The sequence below is a fragment of the Leptopilina heterotoma genome, unplaced genomic scaffold, assembly GCF_015476425.1.
Source record: "Leptopilina heterotoma isolate Lh14 unplaced genomic scaffold, ASM1547642v1 Lhet_54, whole genome shotgun sequence".
NCBI lineage: Eukaryota > Metazoa > Arthropoda > Insecta > Hymenoptera > Figitidae > Leptopilina > Leptopilina heterotoma.
Window position 1 is genome coordinate 4,064,882 of NW_025111118.1, and position 12,894 is coordinate 4,077,775.

The following is a 12,894-nucleotide window of genomic DNA, read 5'->3' on the forward strand; positions in this document are numbered from 1 at the left end:
TTACAATTACAATTATTTTTAATTATTTGTAAAAAAATTTGTAAAAATTAAATTTAAATTATTACTGGAAACAGAAAATTAATTTATTGACTTTTTTTTGTATTTTCAGAATGGAGAGAGAGAGAGAGAGAAACTTATCACTTTCTTCCTCAATTTTCTACCCCTTCTCTCAGACGCCGTCAGTCAATGCTTGGGCGCAGATGAGAAAGGTCAAGAAGCAAAATTCCAAAAACATTGTCGCGCGTCTCATTCGACCACGTGTTTATAAAATTGTCCTTGATTTCAAATTTTATTTTCTAAAAATGTGCATTAGCTTTCGGGAGTGCGATAATTTTTTTTTCAAAACCGCGATCGATTAATATTTAGGATTTTTAAATTTTCTTCTTTTTCTTAATTGCTGCTTTACTTAAATCAATTTTTATTTAAATATAAAAATTTGTAAATAATTTTATTTAAATAGAAATAAAAATTCTTTTCTATAGATTTAATTTTCTATAGATTAAAAGTAAATATCGGGAGTGTTCGTAATAATTAAAACCGCGATCGTAACCTAATTATACAGAAAAAAGTTTATCCCTTTTCCAGTTTGCGAACACGTGGTTCGCGAGTGCTCGAAAAAAAATTTTAAAACCGCGAGTGAGTGTTTTTTGCGTCTCAAAATTAATGATGAATACAACTTTAGAATGGAGGTCGAGAACAAGCCAGGACTGATTTTTGTAAGTTTGCAATTGTTTTAAAGTTTATTTTATTTAGTGTTGGTTATTCATTTTATTATTTATTATTATTTTTATTTTTAGTTGAATTTTAAATATAATGTTTAAGTACATTTGCTTTTTAGCTCTGCAAATTTTATGTTTCGTTAAAAAATGTTTAAAAAATTAAATTAATGTTTAAAATGTTTATTAAAATGAAAATATTTAATTATTTTTCATCTAAATTTCTTTTATAATAAATAAAAATATTATTTATCAGTATTCAAATATTGTTTACTATTACCAAAAATATTGATATTTAGAATTTTTATTCGTTTACCCTGTTCTTGTTTATCGTTTTCACAAAATGATATAACTAAAAATAGTCTCGAAAAAAATTGAGAATTCCATTTTCGAATATGAAAAATAGTTTCTCGCTGCATCTCTATTTAAAAAATTGATGATTGCATTCACAAATCCGAAAATTTTGGACATTCTAGTCACGAAGATCTATAAAATTACGAATTTTAAAGTAGATCTGTAAATCCCGGAATATCGCAAGTTGAAATTGAAATTGAATTTCCAACATCGAATCATAGATACTGAATCGATGTGTAGATATTTTATATCGCACCTTCAACCAAATGGACGATAAACTTAAACGATGTGTACCAAAAATTAACGACGATATGCATACAATCAAGAACATTTACATTTCATTCACATACAATTCTAAGAAAGTAAAAAAAAGAAAGAAAATGCAAAAATAATCTTCGAGTTTTTAACCTTTAAATGCAATATTTTTTGTAATAAAAATTTTTTACTAATAATTAAAACTACTATTAAAAAGATTTTCAAAATTTATTTACAATAAAAATGAAAAGAGATAAAATTCACATTTAGAAAGTCTAGAATCAAGTTTGGCTTAAGTAAACCAAAAAAAAAATCTCCCTAGTTAATATTCTTACGCAAATAAGTCAATTTAAAAATTCTTGGTGGCCATATTGGTTCCGCCATTTTGTTTTTTTTTAAATTGACATTAAATTCAAATTCAGTGATTCCAAAAACCACACTAGTAATTATTTAAAGACAATTATATTAATTTAAGAAAAAATCCTGGAATGAACATTTTTTAAACAAATACTAAGAAAAATTATAAATCTATATCTTTTGGTCGCCATATTGGATCCGCCATTTTGTATTTTTAAAATCTGCCATTAAAGTTTGATTCAGTGACCCCAAAAACCTCCCTAGTAATTATTTATAGAAAAATATGTTATTTAAAAAAACCACTGAGTAAACATTTTTTGACAAATATTTAAAAAATTCTAAAACGTTTGGTAGCCATATTGGATCCGCCATTTTGAATTTTTTAAATCTGACATTAGTTTTAAATTTATTCACCTGACAAAATATTTGCAGTAACTATTTATATATTTGGATAAATAAGTAAATAAACTATTCTTTGACAAATATGTTAATTTAAAAACATTTGGTCGTCATATTGGTTCCGCCATTTTTTTTTTAATCTAATATTAAATTCAAATTTAGTGATTCCAAAAACCACCCTAGTAATTATTTAAAGACAAATATGTTAATTTAAGAAAAAAATCTTGGAGTAAACATTTTTAGACAAATATTAAAAAAATTCTAAAACTTTTGGTCGCCATATTGAATCCGCCATTTTGTATTTTTAAAATCTGACATTAAATTAAAATTCAGTGATCCCAAAAACCCCTCTAGTAATTATTTATAGACAAATATGTTATTTTAAGAAAAAAAACCAGAGTAAACATATTTGGACAAATATTTAAAAAAAGTCTAAAACTTTTGGACGCCATATTGGATCCGACATTTTGAATTTCTTAAAAATGGCATTAAATTTAGATTCAGTAATCCTAGAATCCTTAACAATTCTTAGGCAAATATGTGAATTTAAAAAATTTTTGTTTGCCATATTGGTTCCTCCATTTTGGACTTTTAAAATCTGACATTTAATTTTGATTCAATGATTTCAAAAATCTTAAATATGAATAAATGAAAAATTCAAAAAAAAAAAATTCAACATACTACGAAGGGGTTAATTTTATTTAAAAAAAAATATTTGACTGAATATTTTCTTCTTTTTGAGTAAATTACGAAAAGATAAGGAGAGCAAAAAAAAAAAAGTTTTGCCAAACGTTCTAATCTAGCTAATGCATAAAAAAACGAAATTGGCGCTAGAGCCAAAAAAATTATATTATTCGCAGGCGTTGAGAGGGTGTGAAAAGCGATCATAAGTGAGACAATGGGTGGAGAGAGAGAGAGAGAGAGAGAGAGAGAGAGATGAAAAAAAAATAACGAAAAAGAAGTTTCCACCTTTGTGTGTGTGTGAGAGAATTTTTGCAGGTAAAGGGTAATGGATGTGGTCTGCTGCTTGCATTTCGGTGAGGAACGCGTGCGCGATCGGATAATCAGAATCGGGAGGCGGGGGCGCGGTCACAGCAGCAAAACCGTTGGCTCTTCAGTTGGGTTTGGTACGCGAATCGTGTCTGCACATTTTCTCCAAGTTTGGCGCAACTGCAAGCTTAGTATATATATACAAATAAATATATATATATACATATATATACCCCAATACAAACCCCAACAAAAACTTTTTTTTCACAATTTTCTTTTTCTTTTCTTAACCCTATACTGTCGTGCAAAAATAATTATTTTTTAATTGAAGGATTAATTGAAAGGAAATAAAGAGAATGCATTTAGAAATTATTTGACAAAGAAAAAATGATTTTGCAATTATTTCAAATTGGAACTGTCCTTTGGGCGAGACTGCAGTTTCCAGTATTGCACCAGAAGATTATGCAGACGTTCAACTTCTCCCTTATGCTAGCCGGTAAATGGGAAATGATTTTTTTTATTTTTTACATTGTAATGATGGTAATAATTAGCATTTATTTTTTTTGCCTATTACCGAACGTTTTTATTCGCTGGTATTTTTTCTTTTTTCATTTTTTTTTTTTTTTTTTTGAGGAGTTTTGCAGGTACTGCTTTATATTGCTTCTCACTTTTTTAGATTCGAATTTATTTTTCTTGATTTCAATTATTGGAAATTTACTATATTTCTGATTGAACGAAATTTTGTGGATTTTTGATATGTACTATTTATATTTTTAATAGAATTTATTATTAACAAGTTAAATATTAAATTTAATAAATTAAATTTACATTTGTAGAAATATTTGTAGTTTTCAAAATATTTGTACCTTTATAGGTATTTATTTATATTTCCAAAAATATTTATATTTCTCAAAAAGTTTATATTTCTAAAAGTATTTATATTTCTGAAAAAGTTTATTATTTATAAAAATATTTAAATCTCTAAAAATATCTCTAAAATCTCTAAATCTGTAAAAATATTTCTAAAAATAGATACGTTAGTAAAAATATTTACATTACTAAAATTATTTACGTTTATAAAAATAAATTTCTAAAAATAGTTACTGTACTAAAAATATTTACTTTTCAAAAAACATTAATGTTTCAAAAAATATTAATATTTCTAAAAATATTTATATATTTATTTTTAAAAATATTAATTTTTTAAAAATAGTTGCATTTCTAGATATTTACATGTGTAAAAATATTACAAATTTTACAAATAGTTACATGGAATAAAATTTTAAAATCCTCTAGAAGTATTAATATTTTTAAAAATATTTACATTTCTAAAAATACTTAAATTTATAAAAATATTAATATTTCTAGATAATTCTAAAGTTCTGAACGTTACAATAAACGAAATTTATTTATGTTGTCTTCAAATTAAATTTTTATTACAATAATAAAAAATTTTGAGTCACTATCAAGTTTGAGTTAATTGTCAAGTTTCTAAATGTAATTTTTAAATTTTTATTTTTATTACAATCAGTAACTTCTGACAATTTTTTTTTATTTATTTTGTTATGAAAATATTTACGTTGATGTAGTTCACAACTTTTATATTAAAAAAATTTAGAAGGAAAAAAATGTATTCCATTCAAATTTTTTTCTGAACAAATTTTTTATATTTCTTGATCAAAACCTGAAAATAAAAATTTGTAAACAAAATATAGTTTTTTGTGTAAAAAAATTTTTTTTTCCCCTGATTTTTTGACCCTAAACGTTGTGAACTACAGTCACGTAAATATTTCCTTCGTTTTTATTATAAAAATATTTCGTTTATTTATTGTAAAAATAATAACATTATTCATAAAAAATTTCCTTATATAAATATTTGTATAAAAAATATTTGTCACTTAATTTTTTCACTTGAAATTTTTCTTAAATAAATATTTGACAAAAAAAAATTGAAAGTAAAATACTTACAGTTCTTAAAGAAATAGGCCCTTGTTTTTGTTAAGGAAATTGTTTCATTTTTTCAAAAAAAAAAAATTATTGAAAAACATTTTTTTTTCGGTTTAAAATAATAAAAATTTGCTCACCACTTTCTACGTGATATCAAAGGGTTAATTAGGCGTTTTTCTTTTACATCAAAACCAACTGGTTTGTTTGCAACTGTGTTTCAGCGAAAAAAAAACGAATTTTAACGTAAAGCTCTTCTTTTTAACGAAAAAAAATTTTTTCTTCCCATTTTCCGTTTTTGGGATTGTGACAAAAAGTTAAAAAGATTTCCCTTGTTGGAAATAAAATTCTACACATCTGCGACAGCCAAATGAGAAAAGAAGGAGAGAGAGAAAAATATAGAGCATTGTGAAGGTGAACGTGCTTGGACTAATTTTTGAATTTGCATCCAGAGAGACTGTTCTTTTGATCTACTTTCAACGCTTGTATCGACTTTTTTCTATTTTTTTTTCTTTTTACTTTTTTATTCCAATATTCCAAGTTTTTACAATCAATATTCTTTTATATATTCAATATGTATTTAGATTAATCAGACTCAGAATGCACCGGCAAGTAGGAAGTATGTAACGTAACTTTTTTTGCGAATATCAAACATTGCTTTGATTGAATCAAAAGTCAGTGTAGAATTCAATATTTGTGCTAGACTCGAACATTGAAAATTTTATGTTTTTTTGAAATTTATTTTTATTTGCTGTTCTTGCTTATTACTTTAATTAATTATAATTTGAATTAATTTACTGAGAAAAGAAAATTAAATAGTTATTTTATTAGTTTTTTACTTTTTTTTATTTTTATTATTATTAGTTTAAGTAGTAAAGGTCAACATTGGTTAGACTAATTTTACATTGTCTTTTGATTTTAATCTCCATGGAAAAAAATTTTTTGTAAAAATTTTTAACTTTCTAATTTCTAATTAGAATTAAGTAGTAAAGGTCAATATTGGTCGGACCAAATATTCATTCTCTGTTGGTTTTATTGTTTTATTTTATTTTATTTTTTTTTAGTAAATAACATTTTTGACTGATTTTAAACTTTCTACATTCGTCTAATATTAGTTTAAGTAGTAAAGATCAATATTAGCTGAACAGCTTTAGTCAGACCAAATTTATATTGACTTTTGATCTTAATTTCAAGAGTACAAAAACTTTTTGGCTAATATTTAGCTTTCTACATTTGTCGAATATTAGCCTTAGTAGTATTTTTTTATTTTATTTTTTAATTTCATTTTTATTATTATTAACTTTTTTTTAATAATTTAAGTAGTAACGGTCAACATTGGTCAGACCAAATTTTCGCTGTCTTTCGGATTTAATATCAGTAGTAAAGAAATTTTTGGCAAATTTTTAATTTTCTAAATTCGTGTAATATTAGTTTAAGTAGTAAAGGTCAATATTAGTCGGACCTAATTTCCAATACCTTTGATTTTAATTGCATCAGTAAAAAAAATTTTTGTTTTAATTTCAAACTTTCTAAATTCGTGTAATATTAGTTCTAAGTAGTAAAGGTCAATATTAGTTCTACAGTTTTAGTCAGACCAAAATTTCTCTGTCTTTTAATTTTAATGTCAAGCGTAAAAAAAATTTTTGGCTAATTTAAAAATTTCTAAAGTCTTGTAATTATTATTTTCTGTAGATTTATTAGTTTTTATTTTTATTTGAATTTAATTTCAATTTTTATTATTAAACTGGAGTAGTAAAGGTCATCATTGGTCAGACAAAATAATAATTTTAATATTATTTTATCTATTTTCAATTTCAATATTATTTCTCATTTTTATTCTATCAATCAACTAATAACTTATTTAAATTTTCTCCCTTCGAACTATTATTATTATAAATAAATAAATAAATAAATAATTTATTATTATATTTATAAATTATTAGATTAAATTATTTTAAGTAGTAAAGGTCAATATTAGTCAGGCGGAATATAATTTTTGTAACATTTCCACATAAGTAGTAAGAGTGAATATAAATCAGAAATTTATGTCCTTTTTATTTTGAAAAACGTCAATTAATTTACTTGTTCTGCTTTATTTGAAAACTCTAATTTAAATTGTTTTTTTATTTATTAGAAGAAATTTAATAAAAATTTTTATTCATTTGTATAAACTAAATTCCCCCTTTTGAAAATTTTATTCATTCTGCTACTAATTGTTTCGAAAAATAAATAATAGAAAATTACAATTAACAAGTAGAATTAAATTACAAAGGAAGTGGAAAATAATATTCGAGCAACACTTTTTACTGTTCTTTTGAGTAACAAAAGCTTAATAACGTAGCACAATTAAAATGTTAAAAGTTTTTTTTCTACCTTTTTTTTTTTTTTGTTCTGAAACATTGTCATAGCAAATTAATGTCGGAAACTTGAATTTCAAGAGCTCTTCTGATTCTGTTGAAGTAACTTGTAAAACAGGCTTCCTGAATAAAAGATCATTATGTTGAGAAGTAACTTTTAAAATATTCAAGTTAGATTTATCAAACTCACGGAGAGATACTGATACAGGAGAAGGATAAACTTTTTTTCTTTTTGAAAAAAGAAAATTTTTAATAAATAAAGTTAATTTTTTTTTTTTTTTTTGTGGAAATTTTTTTTTCTTAGGGAAAAATTGTAATTTTATCACTTGAGATGATAAAAATGGTGCAAAAAAAAAAAAGAAATTGATAGGATCACATTTATCATCGAAATTTGATTCACTTTCGTCGTTGAGGGCTTAAGGATTACATTGCAATTTCAATAAAAGTCGTGAAATAATGAACAAGAAAGTAGATTAAGGGATTATGGAGTTTTAAAAATAAATATTTTTTAAAAATTAAAAATTGTATAAATTTTGGAAAGAAATTTTTTTTGAAATATTTTTGCAGTATTTATTATTTTCTTATTTATTATTTTTTTGAAACTTGAAAATGGTAAAAAATTTTTAAAAAAAAGTTTTTTTTGTAATATTTTGTCAGTATTTATTATTTTCTATTTATTATTTTTTTAAATTTAAAAATGATGAAAAATTTTGAGACAATTTTTTTGAACTATTTTGTTAATATATATTATTTCAAAGTAGAAAAATTTTTTTATTAAAAGTGTTAATTTAATTATTTGAAAGTATAAGTAATTGTAAATTGAAGTTAATATGTATGTAAACAAAGTTTCTTTTGAGTTGAAATTTTTAGGTCACTTTCAAACGAGGCGACGAATGTTTAGTTTAGAAAAGCAGAGAACTTATAATTACATTAGTTCTGCTCTCTCTTTTGAACATTATACTGGTGATAAAAATTAGGTGGAAGTTTATTTATTCGGTTAGGAGAAAACTGAACTTTATCAAAAATTTATTCTTTTGGCAACTAATATTTTATTTTAATATTTCAGTTTTTTTTCATAAAAATACAATCTGATAATCAAAGATTAAATAATAAATTAAATACGAAATAATAATTTAAATGTCAGGTAAATAAATTAGGTTAATTAGGTAAATTTAATTTTTTTATAAACGAAATAAAGCGAAATATTTTGTTTATTAATTTTATTTAGATCTTTTTTTTATTTTATTTATTTTATATTTGGTTTTTTTATTTTAATATTTAGTTAAATTATAAATTTTCTAATTAAATAACCAAATGACTATTAAATAAAAAACAAACTTATTTTTAAAAAGAAATGTAAAAATATTCTTAAAAGAGAAAAAATGTTGGATCTTAATTTTTTCCTTTTATTCTCTCCATTCTCATCACGTAAGAAAAATTATCGTTTGTATTAAATTAACAAAACGAGATTACACAATTCATTTTTTTTCTTGTAGAAGTAATTTTTTGAAATTCAATTAAAAAATATACTCTATATTTTAATTTTTAATCTTCTGTTCACAATTATTGGAATTTTTTTTTTAATCCAAGTGTTTTTCATTGTTTGTTTTGGTCTTATTTTTTAATTGCTGGTATTATTTCTCGTAAATTCTCTACAGATAATTAATTTTTTCCCAGAGACTTTTTTGAAATAAAAAAAAAAAAAGAAATTAATCCCACGAGAGATAAAAAAAAAATTGTAGAGAGTTTTTTCAAGATTCGCTCTTGTAGTACTTTTTTTTTATTATATATATAAATATAGAATCTAGAATATCTCAGAAATTTCCAAGAAGAATTTAATCTGTTTGTGCGTTTAGCCGATAAACTCCCATTTCGTTTCGTAATTATTTCAATTCTTTCGAGAGAGAATGAGAAGGGTACTTATTGAAAAATTAATTTTATAATTCAAATTCCATAAATTATTTTTTCATAATAATTTTTTATTATTGTTATTATTTTTTTAATTCACTATTTTTATTTATTTTTTTTATTTTTCATATTTTTCATATTTTTACTAATATTTTTTCTATATTTACTATTTTATTATTATTATTATTATTATTATTATTATTATTATTATTATTATTATTATTATTATTATTATTATTATTATTATTATTATTATTATTATTATTATTATTATTATTATTATTATTATTATTGTGATTGTTTTTATTACTACTATTTTATCGAGAAAAAAAAATTTGAACAAAGCTTTTTCATTTGTCAATGATTGAAAATTTGAAGAGAAAATATTTTTGTTTTCCTAAAGGCAAAATTTATTGGTTTTCATTAGCGTTCGCGAAACTATTTTGAAATTTACCTGGAAAATACATTAATCACTGGTTGCTCTCTCTTTGTAATTAACTTTGGAATTCCAACAGTTTGTGAGAATCAAATGTAAAATTAGTTTGGTGACACTTCAATCAACATGCAATTCCAATTTACTTTAATTCTAATTAATTTTGTAAATATTTGAGGACTGTAACTTTTACTTTTTGTTGGCTTTTTTTTGGTATCGAAAAAAAGAGAATTTGAAAATTGTATTTTTTTGTAATTATTACAATTATGTGGATTTTATGTTATTTTCATAGAATTCAGAGAAGGAAGTTTCTTGTAAGTAGCAAAAGTTTATAGTCGGGCAGGAGGTTAAAACTATTTTTTCTGAAGATATGAGTGGTAGAAGTCAATTTTTAGTCAGACAGTAGTTGTAGTAATTTTTAAAAATTTATTTTAAGTAGTGAAAGGCATTTTTGGTCAGACGTAGAACATTACATCTTTTCAAGTTGAAAATAAGTAGTAGAAGTCAATTTGTAGTCAGACAGACTTCGCAGCTTTTCTTATAAATTCCTTCTAAGTAGTAAAAGTCAGTTTTTGTCAGACATAAATCGTTAAATATTTTTAATTCCACAATAAGTAGTAATAGTCAGCGTCTAGGCAGACAGTAGTCTTAATCGTTTGTTTAAATTTTTATTACACGAAGTAGTAAAATTTAGTTACAGCCAGACTGAACTTAGTTTTTCTAAAAAAAACATTTTCCAAGTAGTAAAACTCATTTATTGTCAGACAGTACGTTGTCCTTTTTTTAACATCACTACAAGAAGTAAAAGTTTGTTTTATTTTTTAATGTTATAAATTTTCACTTTCTCCTACGGGGATTTGTAAATTTCCATTAAGCTGTAGAAGTTATTTTCAGTCAGGCGATTTTCAACTCTTGTAACTTTATTGCAAGTAGTTTTCAACTCTTGTAACTTCACTATAAGTAGAAAGTAAGTTTACTGTAAGTAGTAAAAACGAATGATAATCTGACCAAACTTGTAATATTGTTATAAATTTTCGCATGTAGTAAAAATGATTTATTGTCAGACGAAATATTGCAAATTAGTTTAGTAAGTTTTGAATAAAAAAAAAATGTTAGCTAATTTTAGATTTTTTTAAATTTGTGTAATATTAATTTTAAGTAGTAAAGGTCAATATTTGTCAGACCAAATTTTCACTTTCAGGTTTGAATCAGTAAAAAATATTTTTAACATTAAACTTTCTAAATTCGTGTAACATTGGTTTAAGTAGTAAAGGTCGATATTAGTCAGACGGAATTCAGTTTTCGTTAAATATTTTATTTTTAAGTAGTAAGGGTAAATGTAAGTCAGACATTGTGTTGAAACTCTGCTAATTTTTTATCGTTACAACTAATAACAGTGATTTAAGTATCTAGTTGGTTATTAAACACGTCTCAGTTGAAACAGTTTTAACGGAAATTTTTTCTACGTGAACTGCGGTAATAGTGTATACGTTTCCCCAGTGAGTCTTCTTTATTTAAAATTCAAGTCACATTTAACTGAGACTCCCCCATAGGTATTAGACAGTCTCGCATTGGGTTGCACTACCATTTGTATAATGTAATTACTCTTTCTCTCTCTCGCTCTCTTTCTCTCTAGAAATGTACCGGAAATAACGAAATTCATTAGCAAAACACTATTGAACAAATTTTTCAACTATATTCGAGAAAAACATATTTTTCTTTAAATAATCCAATAAATTCTATTTAAGAAGAAGAAATAATGTTTTTTTTTTCTGAAATATTATATAAAATATATAAAAATATATAAGAAATTAAAGAAACAGAAAAATAAGTAAATATTCTGAAAAAAATATACTTTAAATTTTTTTATTATTATTTTTAGATTTTCAGAATTTTTGGAAATTATTTCAAGAATGTGTTATGAAGAAAATGGTGTATTGCATCAAACAAAAGGCAAGTGACACCAAGGGAAAAGTTTTTAGTTGAAATATTTGGCTAGCAAAGTTCCTCAAATTTCATATCAGACATTCTGTAATCTGGCAAAGCTAAAGTCCCTCCACTTGAGCATGCTTTCAATGCGGTTGGATGCCATAAAATTGCATAAAGTACTTTTCACACTGTATATAATACTTGCATGTATTAATTTTATCACTTAATCTCTGGGGTTTATTCTCGGAAAATTAATATTCACCTCCTTCACTTGTTTTAAAGAATTATTTTGTGGTTTCAACACTCTTTTTTTGTAATTATTAATTTAAAACTATATTATTAAGTTAAAACTATATATATATTTAGTTAATTGTTCAAAGTAAATAATTATTAATTAATTCAAAACTATTTAATTAATTCGAAATTTGAAAATTAATTAAATCGAAACTATATTATTAATTAAGTAGGATATTAAATAATCCATTATTTCAGTTTTTTATATTTTGTAATTAATTATATACTGCTTGAGAAGCAGGAAATTCCGGAAAATTTAAAAAAAAGGCGGATCAAATTTTTTAGTTTTTCTTCTTGAGAATTTAAGTAATTTTAATTTAAGTAGTAAAGATCGATTTTGGTCGTACAGTTTTTAAGCGTCAGGAATTTAATCCAATTAGTAAGAAATTAATTATTTTCGAATATATAATTTTCAAATTTTTACTAAACTTTTTATAAGTGGTAAAAGTTAGTTTTTGTCAGAAACAAAGTTTTTAATGTTTGACTGCATAAAGTAAGTAGTAAAAGCCATCTTCAATCAGACAGGAAGCTTCGCATTTGATAAATTAACTGTAAGCATAGTGAAAAGCAACTACACAAATTGAATTTTAAAGCAAAATTGCAACTGATTGCAGAAATTCAATTATTTTCAAAAGTAGTAAAATTCTTCTCATAAATTCAATTATTTTCAAAAATTTTTAATAAAATTCATGTCAAAAATGTAATTATTTTCAAAAAACTTTCGTCATTTCAATTATTTTTAATATTTACTACTTTAATAAAAATTAATTTTAATTTATTTTTAAAAGACCTTTATGGGATAAATAATAATTTTAAAAAAAAAGTAAAAATTATTATTTATTTAATAAAAATTTCCAAAAGAATTTAATTAGTTGAAAAAAATTTTTAATAAAATTTTGCGCAAACATTTCATTATTTTCATAAATAATTAAAATTTTACAGGAATGAAATTGCTTTC

At 23.3% G+C, this 12,894-nt stretch overlaps 1 protein-coding gene across 5 annotated transcripts in view; it reads left to right on the forward strand.

Moving 5' to 3' along the window:
• Positions 1-425: 425 nt before the first annotated feature.
• Positions 426-12,894, forward strand: part of LOC122508401 (glutamate receptor ionotropic, NMDA 2B) — a 200,811-nt gene continuing 188,342 nt past the window's right edge. The window contains exon 1 of one of the 5 annotated variants that reach the window (XM_043621707.1): positions 426-716. The gene's annotated coding sequence lies outside the window, so the exon portion shown is untranslated. Of the gene's footprint in view, positions 717-3,072; positions 3,568-12,894 lie in introns of those variants that run through there. The other 4 variants (XM_043621706.1, XM_043621705.1, XM_043621703.1 and 1 more) reach the window with 4 other exon arrangements.